Source organism: Urocitellus parryii, chromosome 4 (genome assembly GCF_045843805.1).
Source record: "Urocitellus parryii isolate mUroPar1 chromosome 4, mUroPar1.hap1, whole genome shotgun sequence".
NCBI classification, from domain to species: Eukaryota; Metazoa; Chordata; class Mammalia; order Rodentia; family Sciuridae; genus Urocitellus; species Urocitellus parryii.
Window position 1 is genome coordinate 84,858,781 of NC_135534.1, and position 19,563 is coordinate 84,878,343.

At 41.2% G+C, this 19,563-nt stretch overlaps 2 pseudogenes; one reads left to right on the top strand and one right to left on the bottom strand.

Annotated features, from left to right (window-relative positions):
* Positions 1-233: 233 nt before the first annotated feature.
* Positions 234-635, bottom strand: LOC113187978 (small ribosomal subunit protein eS24 pseudogene; annotated as a pseudogene).
* Positions 636-7,940: 7,305 nt separating this feature from the next.
* LOC113188000 (RNA polymerase II subunit A C-terminal domain phosphatase SSU72 pseudogene) lies at positions 7,941-10,126 on the top strand (annotated as a pseudogene).
* Positions 10,127-19,563: the final 9,437 nt, after the last annotated feature.

A 19,563-nucleotide genomic window follows, 5' to 3' on the forward strand; every position in this document is an offset into this window, starting at 1 on the left:
TCCCTCTTCCTCTTTGAGCAATCTCTGGCTTCTTTCTTTGCTTTGATTTAAATGTCTCTCCTCCTGCCCACTGCTTGCACCCTTCCTAGCTGCTTTGACACAACACATACAAATGCTGACATATGTATATGTTATATATGTAATCCTTCTTTCTTTTCTTTACAACTTTTACAGTTTATTAATCCTCATGAAGAATTTACACAATCTCCGCAGATAAAGTCATTGCAGAATCTTTACTCCTTTGGCTTTTTGCCAGCCCCAACATTTGCCTTCGCAGTCCCACTGACTTTCTTCATTGTGTTCTTGTGTTCCTTTTGCTGTTTTCTTGAGGTCTTTTTCTTTTCATACAGGCCGTGTCTTGCCAGACTATGTTTGGGTTCATTTTTCTTCGCATGATCCAAGGAATCGTAAATCATGCCAAAGCCAGTTGTCTTGCCATCTCCAAAATGGGTTCTGAATCCAAACACAAATATGACATCTGGTGTGGTCTTGTACATTTTGGCTAACTTTTCTCGAATTTCTGTCTTAGGTACTATTGCTTTCCCAGGGTGAAGAACATCAATGACCATTTGTTTCCTCTGAAGTAACTGGTTGGTTATGAACTTCCTGGTCCAGATAATTACTATGTCATACATGATGGCGGCAGATCCTCAGAAACCCAGGGAGAAAAAAACTATCTTTCTTACTGAATGAATCTTGGTCTTCAGTTTGGTTTTGGAGAATGGTATCAGCTGATGAACCTTGGTTGAAAAGTTACGGTATCAGTAAATAGTCTCCTCCATGGGAGATATCTATCTATCTATCTATCTATCTATCTCCTCTTGTCTTACAAGGTTGTATTTTGTGGTACATAGATTCTTAAGAAACCCATGATCTCTGACTTCTGATATTCACACCTTTGTATAGACCCCTCCCTTGAGTGTTACATTGCTTCTAATCAATGAAATGTGGAAAGGACGAAGTTCTTTCCACAATTATGTGCATGTAATTACAAGAGAGTATAGCAATCAGCTGGCTAGAACCTCTTTCTCCTTTCCTCTCCCCTCTCAAATCTTACTTTGAAAAGTTAAGCTACCATGAAACCTACCTCTGCAAGGAAATAACTACTGACAACAGCCTGAGGAAGCGTGAAAACAGATCCTTCCCTAGCCAAGACTCTAACAAGACCCCACTCTTGGTAATGCTTTGATTGCACCATTCAGCAGAAGACCCAGCTAAGCTGTGCCCACACTCCTGGCTCACAAAAGTTGGGAGATAATAAATGTGTATTGTTTTAGGCTCCCTGTGGGAATTTGTTACATAGCAATAGAAAACGAACACAGTTTTTAGTAGCTAGAAGAGAATGCACTAATATAGTGCCTCCTGGGAAGGAGAAACAAAAACACAGAAGTGAGGGAAATAATAGGTAGCTATACCCTTCCACACTTGCTATGTTTTATATCTGTTCTCAAAAAATCACTGCCAAGCTGACACCTCTCCCTTTTATGAGAGCTTCATTGATATCCATCTCTCTATGCATTCATTCTATGAACATTTATTATATGTCCATTACTGCATATTTATTATATGTCCGTCTAGCATAATGGGATTTAGGTTCCTGGCGTGTGCTTCCACATATATGCAAATAATTTCATGACAAGGTAGTATCAGCTAACTGTCTGGAGAGCAGATTTAGAATATCTGTGTATGCAGCTTCAGTCCCTGGCTTGTGGACTCAGGCAACCTGGAGTCTATTTAGGACATGGACAATAGTTACCATTTTTAAAATAATCGTATGATCACAGGTACGATAATGGATACAAAAGGAAAGTACAGGGTTACCTGAGAGCATTTAGTGCAGGGATCTAACCTATTTAGGGGGATCAGGGAAGGTTACCTAGAGGAAGTAATGCCCAAACTGAATTTTGAAGGACAAAGTGGAGTTTACTAGGAGATAGTGGGAGTGAGAGATTGCATTGTAGAGTATGATTCTGTCAGAGGAAATGGCATGTCAAAGACCACAAGGCAAGAGAGAAATTAGTGTTTTCTAAAGAACAAAACAGAGCCCAGTGAGGGTGAAGAGGGCAGAATAGAAGGGGAAGAGGGCAGGGAGGCTGGCTGGTGAGGTCATCTGTGACCCATTCTTATTCTGAAAACTTTTCGAGGTGTGGATTAAGGATATTTTTCTGTCTCCATTAGGAGAATTTAAAATGGGGAAAGGCCACAGAAGGCCAGTAAACACAGGAATCTTAGATCCTCAGTAGAGCATGAGGAAGATACAGAGGAGGAGAGGAAGCTGAGTTCATTGCTATGGGAATTAGGACCCAAGACAGACTCCCTTAGGTGGGTGGCAAATAAGCTCAGTTCAGACTGAGAGAAGTGGGAAATTACAAAGCCCAGAGTCCTGGAAGAGTTGAGAGAGAGAGAGCAAAGACTGTAGTCCACCTTAGGTACAGAGAAAGACAGCATCAGCTTCTCAGGGCCCTAGTGAGGAGCACTATGGGGTAGGGGGCTTGACCTAGATATCTTAGTAGGATTTTAATTTTTTTAATAAAGATTAGAGCAGATCTGTAACAACTTCACAGAGATGGCATTGCATACAAGTGTGTTCTATTAGATTCTCAAGCTTGAAGGCTAGAGACCGGGTCTTCACTAACTGGTACTGTGTCCCACCTGGCCTCAGGGACTTCACTGGATGTTATGGTTTGGATATGGTCTGAATGTGTTCCCTAAAGGCTCGTGTGTTGGAAACTTGGTCCCCAGGGTGGCAATGTGAGTGATGGTGGAAACTTTTACAGGCAGAGCCTAGTGGAGGCCGTTAATCCCCCAACAGGATTACTGTAGTTCTTGTGGGATTCCAGCTAATTCTCATGAGAGGGTCATTATAAAAGAGGAAGACTGACTCCCCCGCCTCAGTATGTGACCTCTTCATGACACATCCACTATGATGTGAAACAGAAGGGCCCTCATCAGGGCTGGTGCAATGCTGTTCGGACTTGAATCTCTTCTGTTCTTATAAAGTATCTAGCCCCAGTATTTTGTTATAGCAATGGATAAAGAACTAATGCACTGGGTATGAGAGTAGATCATCTTAAATGTTCCAACGGAAAAGACTGCTTACACTGTCATCGACCATCACAGTGATTGGCAGTTGATTTCGTGAAGGTTGGCCCTATTTCATGAGGTTGTATGATGTGGGTGAAGAATTCCTCAGAAAGGAGGATCTGAGTCTATGGTCAAGAGAAAGAAATCCAGTCTTGGATAGTAGGGAAGGCAAGGAGCTGGCGTCCCAAGGGCTCTAACTCTAGAATGTGCTTCCATGACCTGTGCAGTTTGCATAACTAAAGATATAAAGTCAAAAGCCCCCAAATTTGCAATTTACTATTTTTTCCTTTTATTTACCCAATTTTCCCAAGTCCTCAGATCACATTGCTATTATGATCTTTCTTTACAATGCAGCAGTTTTCGTTAGATTTCCTTTCTGTTTTCTCTCCTCAGGGACCAGTGCCTGCCCTCTGATAGCACCTGAGGGCCTGGTGAGCGTTGGATAAAGGAACAAGCTCCCTGAGCTAATGTCTCAGGGGGAAACAGGGCCAGGTCACACTGGGGAGAAGTGTGAGAGAGGAAAGAAACAGCCCAGCATACAAAGCCTGCTTTAGCTGCTGCTTCCATGTCCCCACCCAGTGATCCAACCATAAAGAATGCTCTTGGCCTGGAGAGACCACCCTTAGTTGAGTCTGGAGTTTTTCTCTAGCTTTGCATGTCTTATTATTTCTCTGATTCTTCATTTTCTGGATTGTTTCAGCTGGGAAGAACGTCTTCAAACATTAATAAAACAATCTAATCATAGTTAATAAGGTCAGAGGTTGCAAAATGTTCTTGATCACCCCTGAAATGTAAGGAGCCAGTCTGAACTTGGTGACCACAATATTGAGGACAATGACCTTCTGATACCAAGCACTCTAGGATGTTCCATGGGAAAATCGTTTGTTGCATTTTTTTAGGTGTGTGTGTGTGTGTGTGTGTGTGTGGTCATTTTTTAAAAATTTAGGAAAAGGTCTTCCAAAGTTCCAGGCCAGAGAGCAATTTGCAGTATAATGTTCAACTGTATTTAAATGTGCCTCTCATTAGCTGTTGATTGTGGCCAAATTGTCTAACATATCTAATCTCAATTTCCTCTTTGGTAAAGTGGAGCTAATAATACCTACCACATGGGAGTGCAATGAGGAATAGATAAGATAATCTATACTAGGATGCCAAATGGCTTAGTATTATAAGCAGTTTAGATCAAGGAAAGGCAAAATTAGGCTTTCCTGATCGGGATCTCTGTGGTGAAATTAACAGGAATGGGGCAACATATTGAACTTCAATTTTGAAAAGGCATAGCTTAGTTAGTCTAGAACACCCAATTCCGTCATCTACTAAGTGTTTGACATTGGGAACTGCTTTAATCTTTGAACTCAGTTTTCTCATCTATGAGATGGGATAATAGTATCTGCTTTATCAGGTTGTTCTGAGAATTAAATGAGTTAATACACTGTGGCGGAAACTTGCTAGATATGCCACAAATTTGTTCTCTTCTTTGTTGCGGGGGGAGCATAACAACATTTCTCAACCTCCTGGAATCTAGATAAGACTCTGTGATTGAGTTCTGGTCAATGGAATGTAGGTGGAACTGATATATTTTGCATAGTCTAAGAATTATCCCTAAAATCTCCCTTGTGATCCACGACACCCTCTTTTCACATCTGTTGGGTGGACACATAGGAGTCAGGAGAGAACTCCAGGCCCTGGAAAGGCAGAGCCTCTATGTGGAAGGAGCCTGGGTTCCTGAATGTGCAGAGCACTAACACTCTTCAAGACCCTGCCCCTGTCCAACTTGCTATAGATTATGGTTAAAATTACTGAGACTCTAGAACTGTTAAAATAATCAATCTGTCCTGAATTACTTGTTTTCATAAAGCACCCAGTAATTCCTCAGTAAATGTTGGCCATTATTATCATTATTATCTCACTGGCTGCAATGGCTGAATGAGCAGCTCCAAGTCAATCATACTTAAATAAGTCGAGTATTATAAGTATATTTGGTTCTTTCTGCTCACTGGAAGATTGACTCCTAATTTCCGGATTTCCTAAAAAGAAATGAATCTTTTATTCAACCATTTATCTAATCCACACACCTTCACTGAATGCCTGCTATTTATAGTTTTACTAGGTGCTGGGGGATACAGAGATAGCATCTTAAATCTCCCAGAGAGATGCTGACCTACAACGAACTATGGTGTATTATTTTTCAGAGTGTGCTCTCTCACCTAATCATCATATGTTGTGGCCTGTGACACCTCCCTTCTCAAGAAACCAATAAAACTCCTTCAGAGTTTAACCTAGGGGAGATCTCTGGGAAAGTTTTGCCATGTTTCTAGCAACCTCACCTTGGTCAAGGGAAGAGAAGGAAGGTTTAGAGGGGTTTTGCTTCCTGAAAATCCAATATGTGTTTCTAGGTTGCAGCTTCTTGCCCTCAGGAAGGCTTCCCAGTCCTTCCCTTCCTTGTCTCTCAGTCCCTACGATTGTGTGCGGGGGGGTGGGGGGGGGGTGGGGGGGGTGGGGGGGGGTGGGGGAGGGTGTCTCCTTCTGGAGCTTGCTCTTATGTCTGTTCTGCTTTCCCAGGGAATGATAAGCAAAAGCTCACTTGTGACAATATATTGCTAGTTCTGTTCAACTTTACTATCTCTCCATCTTGGCACTCTGCTTTCTTATGTGTAAAATAGGACAAGTTAGAAAACCACTCAGGTCTTTGAATATACAGCATTCCTTTCCATCATGACAAGCAACGTCCACATAGCGAGGTCCTCATTTTTGCTGGATGTAAAGCCAGCAAACCTTTGTGAATTTTCTCAATACAGACTTTTAGGCAGCTCTACCAATTGATCAGAGTTGGTACAATAATTTGATGATCTCCAGGCATTTTTGATAAAAACGTAATAATCTCTTACCCTTATACACTTATTATTTACTTATTTACTTTGTTCTGTAGTCCTGGAGATTGAACCCTGGGCTCTCTAACACAGAGCTACAGCCTCAGCCTCTTTTCTAAATTTTTATTTTATTTTTAGTTTGAGACAAGGTCTCATTAAGTTGTTTAGGGTCTCACTAAGTTGCTAAGGTTAGCTTTGAACTTGTGATCCTCCTGCCTCAGCCTCCTGAGTCACTGGGATTATAGGCATGTGCCTGTAATCTCAGAAATTTATTTTTAAAGCCTATTATTATTATTATTATTATTATTAGTTTTGGTGCCAGGGATTAAACCCAGAGGTGCTTGGCCACTAAGCCACATCCCCAGACTTTTTTATATTTTATATTGAGACAGGGTTTCACTTAGTTGTTTAGGGCCTCACTAAGTTGCTGAGGCTGGCCACAAACTTTGGGACCCTCCTGCCTCAGTCTCACCAGTTTCTGGGATTACAGGCATATGCCACCATGCCTGCTTCTAAAGCCACTTTCAAATGTATTTTAAAAAAAGCACCCTGAGGGTAAGATGGTTCCTGTTATTTGTGTACCTTACCCCACTATGCTTGTCTTTCAAGGAGAGTTCGATGAATACCTGAGAACTGAGAAAGACCCTCCTCCTCTGACCTGCTTCTTATGATCTTTGCTTCCATTCTCTTACCAATAGTTTCTTTCTGGATCACAGGTTCCATTAATTGCCTGTTTGACCTGGAACCATATGACCTCCGTGGGTTCATCTAATGCATCCCTCTGCTCCCAAGCAGCCTATCTCATGGTCATTGCTGTACTGACAAGAACCAAGCCTGTTGAAGGATGACAGCTGTCAGGCTCCAGAGCTCTGTCTTAGAATGCCTGCTGGTAAAACCAACAGAAGTTCCTTGGACTTGTTTGCAGATGACTTGTTGGCTCAAAGAACTCTAGATCCAGACCATGAATTTTTCCTTCTGAACATATCATTAGGTCTGATTATGTGCCAAACCAGCTCCGAGGCAAGTCTTTGTCACTGTGCCTTTTCATTCATCATTATTTTTAGGGAAGATCTGTTTCTCATTGACTGAGGCCTGTTGCGCCCCTCCCTTGCCTTGTCAGGCTCAGGACAGCCGGCTTGGCAGCCCTCCAAGGACCATGCCTGCCCGGAGGTGCTGTCGCCTGCCTCTCCTGACTGGCTGCTACAGGCCTGGGCTAGGGCCACCTTTGTTCTTTCACAGTCGGTTATTTTTCCTTGGGCTTGGATGGGCTCAGCCGAAGTTGTTGGATGCTCTGCAGGGTGGGAGCCCTGAGCTGCAGAGTTTATGTTGGAAACTGTGTACATTGTTCTGGGTTATCCTCATGGTGCCAGCATTTTTCCTTTTTGTCTGACAGGGTGAATGGCGTGGCAGGAAATGGGGTGGGGAAAGGGTCATGCACAAGTCAGGGCAGTCTGCCTTATAAGTGGAGGCCCTTTCCCAGCAACATCACTGCTATTGGGGCAGATGAGGGAGGGAGCCAGTGAGGGTATTGGTGAGACAATTGTTTAGATTCAATTATCAAAACTGTTAGACCATCCTCAGGCATGGGCAGGGGAGGGCTGGGGAGAGGGAAAGAAAGAAAAATAAAAGAACATGATTATTTAAATCAGGTTAAACATTTTTATCAACCTTTCCCTATGCCCTTTCCCCTCCTAATCTCTCTAGCCTCTGGTAAGCACCATGCTACTCTTAGCTTCTATGACATCAACATTTTTAGATTCCACAGATGAGTAACATCATATGGCAATTGTCTTTTTGTGCCTGGCTTATTTCATTTACATAACAGTCTCCAATTTCCTTTATGTTGTCTCAATGACAGGATTTCATTCTTTTTGATAGCTAAATAATATTCCATTACATGTATATACTGTAATTTCTTTATCCATCTTTTGATGGGCACTTAAGTTGTTGCATTTATTGGATATTGTGAGTGATGCTGCAGTAAACATGGGAGGGTAATTGTCTTTTTTTGGGGGGGGTACTGGGGTGTATAACCACTGAGCCATATCCCCAGGATTTTTAAATATTGTTTAGAGAGAGGGTCTCACTAATTTGCTTAGGGCCTTGCTAAGTTGCTGAGGCTCGGTTTGAACTCATGATCCTCATTTGTGATCCTCCTGCCTCCTAGCTGTTGGGATTACAGGTGTGAGCCACCAAGCCCAGCTCTTTTTGACATAATGTTTTAATTTCCTTTAAATTTTATCCAATTGTGGTAATTGTATCATATTTAGTTCTGTTAGCATCACACAATGCATATATGTATCAAAACATCAGGTTGTTACTCCATTAATATGTGCAATTTTTTATGTTTTTGTGTCAGTTAAAAAAGAAGCTTATAGAAACAAAACTGGCATACTAAAATTGATGACTTTTCTCTATGCCAATAATAAAACCACTGAGAAGGAAATCAAGTAAATAATTCAATTCACAATAGCTTTAAAATACCTGGGAAGAAACCTAACCAAGGTGGTGAAAGACCTCTACAATGAAAATTACAGAATACTTTAGAAAGAAATTGAAGAAGATACTAGAAGATAAAAACACTTCTCATGTTCATGAACAGGGAGGATTAATATAGTTAAAATGGGCACATTACCAAAAGCAAACCACAGATTCTATGTACACCCCATCAAAATACCAATGACATTTTTTACAGAACTAGAAAAAAATCCTAAGGATTCAAATAGAAACACAAAAGACCCAGAATAGCCAAAGCAATTTGGAATAAAAAGAGCAATGTTGGATATATCACAATATCCAATTTCCAAATATACTACAGAGCCCTGTAACAAAACCAGCATAGTACTGGCACAAAAGCATCCATGTAGGCCAACAGAATAAAGTAGAGGACACGGAGAAAAACCTATAGCCATGTGATTCTTGACAAGGAGAAAAGACAGTCTCTTTAACAAATGGTGCTGAAAAAACTAGGGATCCACATGTAGAATATTGAAACTAGATCCTTATCTCTCACCCTGGACAAAAATCCACTCAAAATGAATCAAAGATCTCAATGAAATACCTGGATCTTTAAAATTACTAGCAGAAAACAGGGGAAACACTTCAAGATATAAGCACAGGCAACAGCTTCTTGAGTAGAACTCTAAAAGCTCAGGAAATATTAGCAAGAATTGACAAATGGCGCAGGGGTGGGGATGGGGTTGTGGCTCAATAGTACAGCACTTGCCCGGCACGTGTGAGGCACTCGGTTTGACCCTCAGCACCATATACATACATACATACATACATACATACATATATACATACATAAATATTGTCCACCCACAAATAAAAATATTTAAAAAATTGATAAATGGGATTGCATCAAAAATAAAAGCTTCTGCATAGCAAAGGAAACAACAGAATGAAGAAACAGCATATTCTAGGAGAATATCTTTGCCAGCTCCTCTTTTGACAGAGGATTAATATCCAGAATATGTAAAGTACTCAAAAAGCTTAACATCAAAAACATAAACAGAGGCCATCTTGCTCTTGAGGAAGCCACTGGCTGGGTAGGAGCCCTGGAGGGAGTGCGGCAGACAGTGCGTGCCTCCTCCGTGAGGTTCTCATAGCTCCAGTAACTAGAACCGGAGAAAGGAGGAGCATGACCATGTCCTCAGCAAGCAGGGATTCAGCATTTCTGAACAGAAACCCATGTGAAGCTCCCAGGACCAGCACTTGACAAGTCCAATATCCGTGATTTCAGAACCACATATGACCAGATGCACAATGATCTTCTCAGAAAAGACAAAGAACTCTATATGCAGAATAGCATTTTGCATATGTTGGACAGAAATAAGAGAATCAAGACTCAGCCAGGAAGGCTCCAGAATTGCAAGTACCTGTTTGACCTAATTCTTGCTTGTGAAGAGAGAGTCTATGACCAGGTGGTGGAAGATCTGAACTCCAGAAAGCAGGAGACCTGCTGGACAGTGCACAGTGGTAATGTGGACATCCAGGACAACCAGAAAGAGGTCATCCTGGGAGCCTTCCTCGTCTATGAGCTCTGTCAGTGTATCCAGCACACAAAGGACATGGAGAATGAGATGGACAAGCTACTTCAGGAGTTCCAGGGGAAGAGCTGCTGGGCCTTCCTGCACACCATCTGCTTCTACTCAGCTGAGCCTCCTTAATACTCCTCCTCCCAACACAACTGTACTCCGAGGGGTTCTGGGTGAGTGGTATATAGACTGTGCCTATGGGATGAAAAGGTACACAGAAACTCCAGATTAAAGACCATTCTCAGCACCACTTCTCTTTACCAAGAGAAAAAGACAGTTACCACCCGCTGCCCCAGCATGTGCCTGTTGTTGGTCTGCCTTGCCCTCTTCTACCCCAGTTGCTGGATCATACAAATATCTGAATAAAGCAACAAGCTGTATCTTACTAGGAAAGAACCTGGAATTGCCCAAAATAGATGCTACTGGTTGTAAATAAACAAACAGAAAGCAAAAATAAAATGACCCAATTAGTGAATGGGCAAATAAACTGAATAGATATTTCTCAAAACAAGTACAAATGGCCATTAACTATATGAAAAAAAAATTGACATTCTTTACCATCAGGGAAATGCAAATCAAAACTACAATGAAATTCAATCTCACCCCAGTCAGAATGGCTATCATCAAGAATACAAAAAAAAAAACAAAACAAATAAATAAATGCTGGTGAGGATGCAGGGTAAAAGGAATCTTCATACACTGTTGGTGGGTACGTAAATTAGTGTAGCCACTATGTAAATCAGTATGGAGGTTCCTCAAAAAACAGAAACTAGAACTTCTGTATGATTTAACTATCCCATTCCCCAGTATTTACCCAAAGGAATTAAATTATACTGTGGAAATACCTGCACAGCCAAGTTTACCACAGCACAATTCACAATAGACAAGTTATGAAATCAACCCAGGTGCCCATCAGTGGATGAATGGATAAATAAAATGTGGCATATATTCACAATGGAGTATTGTTCAGTCATCAAGAAGGATGAAATCATGTCATTTGCAGGAGAATGATTGCACTGGAGATCATCATGTTAAGCGAAATAAGCCAGATTCAGAAAGACAAGAATCACAGGTTTTCTCTCATATGTGAAATCTGGGGCAAAACAATAACATGAAAGTAGGAGGGAGACAATTTGAGAAGAGAAAGAGGGTCAAGAGGAGGGGGAAGGGAGGATATGGGAAGTCAATGGGGTTTTGATTTATCAAAGAATTATTTATGTACACTTGTACAAATATGCCCAGTCTTTATAATTAATATGTACTAATGAACATGTTTTGAATAAAAATAAATTTAATTTCAATTTTAAAAGATATCAATAGATTTAAGAAGGTAAGAGAGAAAGTAAAAAAATGGGAGCAAGTGTTTTCTAAATAAATCTCTTCAAGATTACTTCAGCTTTATCATTTGAGGTCTTGAAACATTTATTGTACCAAATAATCCACCTCACATTGCATATGGATGTGTCTTTAATGCTACCCTAGCTTGCCATACCCTTGGAAAGCTAATTAATCTTTCGCCTGAATTCCATGCATCCAAAACCATTAGCCATATTGTCAGCATCTTCCAACATAATGAATTCCTTAGAATACTCAGTGTTTCCACTCCTGAGACTGTGTGGCCTCCTCTATCCCACATCATCCATTTCAAAGTTAGTGATTTCCTTGAGGGGACATAAAATCCACTTATGTCAAGAATCTCACAAATGCAGCAAGGTCACTTAAGAGTTGGGGGAGCAGGATCCCAACACAAGTTCTGGCTGCTATCTTGAAACTAGTTTTCCTTTGATACCTTTCCCACATAAAGTGTGCTTCCACTTCCCACGCTTCCTTCAGTGTGAAGCTATTTTTAACTCACTTTCCCCCTTTGATACTATTGACAGTGAGTATGTCCCAAGTTCATCTTTGAAAAATACATTCTTACATTTGCATAATACTTTATAGTTTACAAGATGTTTTCATAAATTTCATTATAGAAAAATTTTCATGAACAATCCTATAAAACTCAGATTTGATTATGTTAATACCCAGTAGCACTAGACCTTGAATTTAGGTTGTTTGACTCCGTGTCCAGAGTCTGTGTACCTCTCAAGAAAAGCCAGGAACTTTTGAATAAGGGGGAGTAGGGCTCTGGGTCTCTGAGGGTGGGGGACAAGGTAAGAGGACCTGAGGAGGTAAGAGTCAGGGCTGTGAACAATGCAGATCTTACAGGAAATATCTTGGTTTAAGTTACCCACATTTTTTTTCTTTCTCAGGCTTCAGTATTTGCATGTTTACTTTCATTTTCTCTTACCTTCTGGCCAGAGCTACTACTCTCTCTTAACTCATTCACTTTCTCACTTTTTTGTCCAATTTTTTTTTTGTGTGTGTGTGTGTCTACAATATTCCAAGCAATGGTGCTTCTCTTTCTTTGGCTCTTTGTGGAAGAGCGGGGACCCTTCATACCTTTGGGACTGTTGTTTCTAACCTAGGAGCAAGAGATAGCCTCTTGGAGAATCCTAGCAACAGGATGTTCAAGGGTTTCTGCAACAGGTCAACCTGTTCACTGATGCCCTCAGACAAAGACTAAGGCCACAGAGTTTTTTTTGCTAATATACATAAGATTAAGGGAAGACATCTTCATTCCAGAAAAATGCTCCAAAGCCCTTCATCTTCTAAGAATTTCTCAGATGGAAGGTAGTTGTGGTGGCAACCCAGATAATCCATTTCCTCCTCTATTATAAGCTTTCCATGCATGGCTTCTAGAATGCCTGCCTCCCGGGTTTTCCTCAACCTTATTGGTTGTTCCTTCTCAGGCTTCCTTGAAGCTTCCTTCTCTTTATATTAGAGGGTTCCTAGGCTCAGTCCTTTGTTTTCCTTTCTTTCCCAACCATCCTCTCTTCCTTGGTGATTTCATTTACTCTCATGCCCTTAAACACCACCTATATGCCAACAATCCCACATTTATTTCTCCATCCTAAACCCAGGGTAGTGTGTCTAATTGTGTAATAAGCATAGCTACTTTGATGTTTAATAGATATATCAAGCTTAATATGTTCAACAGAAACTCTTACTATTTCTTCAGAAACCTGCTTGATTCTAGTTTTCTCCATTTCAGTTGATGATAACTTCACTTTTCCAGCTGCTCAGATCAACAACCTAGAGCCATCCTTGACACCTCTCTAATTCACATCTAATCGTTGTCTGAACTTCAGTCTAATCCATTATCTGCCACTCCTTACCAAGGTCCAGGCCCAGAAGTGGCCAACCGTCATTTATGTTATATTCTGAACTAGTATCATTTCCCACAGCAGCATTATTTCTTAATTTGTTGCGACATTTCTTAACTGGTCTCTCAGCTCCTCCCAACAAGAAGTGAATGTTTCCCAACCCCTTGAACCTGGGATGGCCCTGTGATTTGCTCTGGCCTGCAGAATGCAACATGAATGACAGTGTACCATTTCTGAGCTTGGCCTCTCTTGGAATACTGCTCTATCCATATGAACAAGCCTGGGCTAGCCTGCAGGGTGAAGAGAGACATGTGGTTGTCACCCCTGTACCCCAGCAGGCAGCCAGTCCACAGTCAGACATAAGAATGAGGCCATCCCAGGCTGGCTAGCCTTTAGCCAAGCCAACACCTGACCCTGATTGAATATGTCTATCTGTAAATGCCAAAACCAGTCAAGACCATCAGAGCCAAGAAGAACCATAAATTCTTGATGCTGGGATTTGAGTTTTTTGTTTGTTTGTTTTAGGCAACATAACTAGTATAAATGGCCTAATAGGTCCTATGTAATCCACAACTTCCTTTACATCTCTGACATAATTTTCTACCACTTCTTGAAGACTCGGCCACTGTATTCCAGCTAGTGGCCTTGTTGCTTTTACTGAACTAAACTAAGTATGATCTAGTCTCACACTTGATCTAGTATGATCTAGTCTCAACTGAGAAAATTGAACTTTTCAATATTATTTACTTTTAGTTACTTTAAATTTAAAGGGTCTTTGCATTTGCTATTTACTATGCCTGGAATAATTTTCTCCCCAAACCCCAGAGCCACTCCCCTCATTGGGACCTGCTAAAATGATACCTCAGCAGGAATAATATGCAAAGAATCTTTTAAACATTACCATGTGAGGACTGTCCAGTCATGATAATCAAGGGTCCAGAGCAGGATCAGGGTCTGGGTTGTCCCCTACTGAGCCAGGAATTCATCTTCTAATAACTGAATTGGGTGGAGCATTATAAGAGAGGGGCCTGGACAGCCAACTTGGTGGAGAGGGCAACAGTGGAGGGGCTTCAAGACATGCTTATTTAAGAATTAATAAGGAAATCATTTAATATTTTAATGAGTATGGTCATCAGTTTTGATCTCCCACCACTCTGTCCTCCATCTCCCTTATGGTTTATTCTCTGTGTTTCTTATTTTACTTAATATTTTTCTCAGTCATTTTTATTATCATCTGACTTTGTGTTTGTCTGTTTTTCATTGCTGTGACCAAATTACCTGACAAGAACAACGAAGAGGAAGAAAACTTTATTCTGGCTCATGGTTTCAGGGCTTCAGTCCATGGTCAGCCAACTCCATGGACTGAGCCTATGGTGACACAGAACATCATGGGAGAGAACAATTGCTCAGCTCATAGCAACCAAGGAGCAGAAACCATTTGAGTGCAAGGAGCTAGGGATAATATAATCCTCAAGGGCACACCCTCAGTGACCTACTTCCTCCAGTCATGCCTAATCTGCCCACAGTTACCACCCATTAGTCCATTCAAATTATAAACCCATCAAATAAATCAATCCATTGATTAGATTGTAACTCTTATAGACTAATTATTTCACCTCTAAGCAGGACTGCATTATCACATACACGAACTTTCAGGGGATACCTCATATCCAACCATAACAGACTCATAACATATTTGTCTAGGTATTTGTTTATTACTTTTTTTTTACTCTTCTACCTGTAGAAGAGTGACATTTAATAGAGACTTCTTTAATGATGGAAATTTGTATTTCTGAGCTCCCCAATACAGCAGTCTTAGCCACATATAATTATCAAGCACCTGGAATGTGGGTATGGTAACTGAGAAAATTGAACTTTCAATATTATTTACTTTAAGTTACTTTAAATTTAAATAACTACATGTGGCTAGTAGCTATAATACTGGATAGCACAACTCTAGACTATAAGTTCCAAGAGTAAGGACTTTTGTTTGTTACTCACTACTATATCCTTGCTGCTTAGAATAGAGCCTGACATATAAGAATTTTAAATAACAACTTGCTAAATGAATGAATGAATAAGCAAATGAATGTGCTAGGAGGAAGGGCAGTAGATTGCCAGAGAAGACATTCATGCCAAATGCTTTAGTGCTCATTTGAATGGCTACCATGGTAGATGTTGGCTTTGGGGACAAAGATGGCGAGCTTTTTGTGTACTCCTTGTATCAGCCTCCCAATTTGGCAGAGTAAGGAAAGATTCCACATCTGAATCAGGGCACATTTATTTCTTTTCCTCTCTCCAACAAGTTCACAAATGGGCTGGGCAGAAGGGGAGGGCTTTTTCCTGGTATGTCCTTGGGGTATATCAACAGAGGAAAGAGGGACCCTGTGTTACTGAGGCTTTCTTAGCCACAGTTCTTAGGTATGCTTGTGATGGAGGCCAGATGCAGCAGGATAACTCTCCTTCAAACCCAGGAAGACGCAATGCCGCCGCAGTCTCGCTGGGCACAAATCAGGAGCCACTGAATCAGGAACAAACTTTATTTCTGAACTCCACCAGCACACTCCACACACACTCCCAGGGAATCCTCCCGAATGTCATGTGGCTCCTCCAGGCACCAGCAACAGGAAATATCCCTCCTCCTGCACTTCCCCAACCAATGGGAGCTCTCCGGGAATCCCCGCGAGAGCTCAACTGGAACTCAACGAGAACTCCTCGAGAACTCCTCGAGAACTCGCTGGTGTCACCTCTCAACCACTACTTCTGGCAAAAATGCCATGCGTCATCCCGACTCGGCTGTGGCCCTCAACAACCCAACATTTGAGAATTGTTGTTTTTCCCACTGTCCCTGTAAAACCAGGAAGATCAGCAGGGAGACCCACCTTCACCTGGGCCTCAGGCAGTTCTTAGTGACTCTAGTCACACAGGGAGCCAGTCCCAGGACACTAAGAGCCACCAATTCTGCACCACTGATGTCTGCATACCCAACCCATGACCAATAGAAGTTAATCCCATGTCCTTATTGCATGATCTCCTGATTTGCTTATGACAGTCCTGATGATACTTTTTGTTTCATCATTCAATTGGGGCAGTACCCCTTTCTCTGGAAAGAATGTCCTGACAAACTGAAGTAGATGATAAACTATTTGGTCACCCCATCTGTGGAGAGCTCTTACTCCGCATCAGGAATTGTTAAAATCAATTTATTCATATTTTTACACTACACCTGTGTTATAGTTTAGATATGAGGCTTCCCCAAAAATCTCATGTGTGAGACAATGCAAGAAAGTCTAGAGGTAAAATGTTTGGGTTATGAGAATCTTAATCTTATTAATCTCCTGATAGGGATTTAACTAAGTGGTAATTTTAGGCAGGTAGGTAGGGTTAGAGGAAGTAGGTCATTGGGAGTATGCCTTTGGGATATGTATTTTGTAAGCTGAACTGTGTCTGTCTGTCTCTGTCTGTGTGTCTCTGTTTCATAGTTGCCACGTTCTGAGCTGCTTTCCTCTATCACACCCTTCTGCCATGATGTTCTGCCTCACCTTGAGCCATCTATAGACTGAGATCGCTGAAACTGTGAGCCCCCAAATAAACTTTTCCTCCTCTAATTGTTCTTGTCAGATCTCTTTGGTCACAGTCGTGAAAAGGCTGATTAAAACAACCTGGTAACCCATGCGGCAAGTATTACTGCTATATCCCCTGGAACTTGAGAGCCTGAATTGGTCTGCTGTGCTGGGAACCAAGTTTAGGCCTTGGCAGTGGTAGATAAATAAGCATCAGGAGCTTCATTTCTCTGTGCTTTCAGGAATGTAATATAAACTGAGTTCCTCCTCCCAGCTCCTGAAACATGTTTCCATTGGATAGGGGTCCCAGCCAGGGAAGGAAGAGTGTTTCCCAGGGCAGATAATCACTTCTCTCTAGAGCAATCAACAGCATGGCAATTCCCAGCCCTAGAGTACTGAGTCTGCTATGTGGAACCATTTCCTGCATCCAGTACAACAATGCTATGTTCTGGCCTCATTTCATGGGAGCTAGGGTTTCTCCCATGAGAGGATTCAAAACACTTGGAAGGAGATGGAACCTTCCAGGGTGAGGTCCAAAGAAAGCTAGCAGAGGCCCTGCTGCAAAGCATGGATGGAGAGGCTCCAGTCCATCCCAAACTTGGCATCCTTTCAATTGACTCTGGGCATGTCAAGAAAGGACTAAGGAAGAGAAGGGCAAGCTAGATGGTGCCAATCCGCAGTTGTGTGATTCAAAGCAGAATCAAATTAACTCATGTTGTTGGATGGTTTCCAGATTGCTTATAAATGTCAGAGAAAGGCAGTAGCAACACCACAGCTATATTCCCTCTTTTTCATTTTTCTTTTGAGTCTCTTTAAAATGAAGCTTTCAGCTCAGTGTATTATTGAAAATGCTAACAATAGCTTGCTGTTGAATAGCTCTTTATAATATATAAAATGTCTTTCACATCTGTTATCTCAATGGGTCTGACATCAACCTCATAAAGTAGACAAGTCTGTTATTAATAACTCTGTTTTAAAGGCAAGGGCACTAAGGTTCAGTGAGGTTAAGTGATTTGCTCAAATTCACCTGTATTATGATAATAATAAGTATCATTTACAGAGTGCTTGAGAGCTTATATACATTATCTCATGTAATTCTTACAGCTCCCTTATGCAGAGGAGATGTTATTCTCCCAGGAACACCGAGGTTCAGAGGAGAGGTGTCTGCTATCCAGCTGCAAAGAGATGGAGCTGGGATAGGAACTCAGAGTCCCCTCTCAGAACCCAATCTGGCTTTAAATAATGTGCCCTTTCAAGTATATTGGGGGATATTTATGTTTCTAAAGCATTGTTTTAAATAGGAGGATTTGTTTTACTTGCAAAAAGTAGATTTTTATTAGGCAAAAAAAAAGGCAGATTAGAAAGAGGCCCAAAGGTGGGATAGGAAGAGGGAGGTTAAGGTTCTAAGAAGTGCAACAAGAGTGCAGATGATGTGGTTGATAATTGTCAGCATGGGTCCTTATGGGTCAGGCACACGGCATGCTTCATGAGCAAGACCTATATTCTCTTATTTATTGCCCCAGAATCTACTGGGGCTCAATAAATAGTTGATAAATAAATGGAAGAACAAATAAGTTTTAATTCATGAACAGATAAGAAAAATAATAAACATTTCAGGAATTATTAAATACTAAAATAAGCATTTTTAATGAGTCTTGAATGCCCGGGTTAATAATCATTTTCATCTACATGCCAGGTGTTTGGTTACAGACTTAACACATATTTTATTTGCCAAGTATTTCCTTATGTAACTATCTCATCTTGGTAGGCTATAATCATGAAATAAGTTCATTATTTTCAAAGAACCATTTCTAACAGAGCTACTGTTATGGATGTGAGGATGTTTGGATGTGAGGGATCCCCCAAGTGCTCACGTGTGAGACAACCAAGAAGGTTAAGAGGAGAAATGGTTGGGTTGAGAGAGTCTTAAATCAATCAGTGAATTAATCCCCTGATAGGGATTAACTGAGTGATAACTGAAGTGGTATGGTGTGGCTGGAGGAGGTGGGAATTGGGGCGTAGCTTTGGGGTATATTTGTACCTGGCAAGTGGAGACCTCTCTCTCTGCTTTCTGATCATCATATGAGCTGCTTCCCTCTACTATACACTTTCATTATGATGTTCTGTTTCACCTCAAGCCCAGAGAAATGGACCATGCTATCTGTGTATCAAAAACTCTGAAACCGTGAGCTCTCAAGTAAGCTTTTCCTCTCTCTCTTTTTTTTAAACATATTTATGTTTTAGTTGTAGGTGGACACAGAATATCTTTATCTCACTTTTACGCGGTGCTGAGGATGGAACCCAGTGCCTCACTCATGCTAGGTGAGCACTCTGAGCTACAACCCCAGCCCTAAACTTTTCCTCTCTACAATTGTGCTGGTTGGGTCTTTTAGTCACAATAGTGAAATAGCTGACCAGAACAGCTCTGTTGATCATCTTTTCCATTGTCTTGATATTTGGATCATAAGCTATTTTGGGTCACTATGTTATCAAAAGCTCTACTTTAAATCTTTAGTTGGAAGCTTACTTTCTCCTTTCCATCCAGCATAGGGTGCCTGGGGAAAAGGTGTTTGCCATCAGGCAAGTCCAGGCTTTGAGATGCTTCTTCACCTCCTCTTTCTCAAGGGCTAGTCCTTCTGATAGGAATTTAGGCAGAAGAAAAGGGGAATGGAGGAATAATCTTCTTCAGTACCTGGTCATAGAATAATGACCCAATGTCCCAAGTTCTATGATGTTCTTCTGGTCAAGTTCTGTCTGCTTCTGCTTGCTCTCTTCAGGGTAACAATATGCTTTCCTGAGA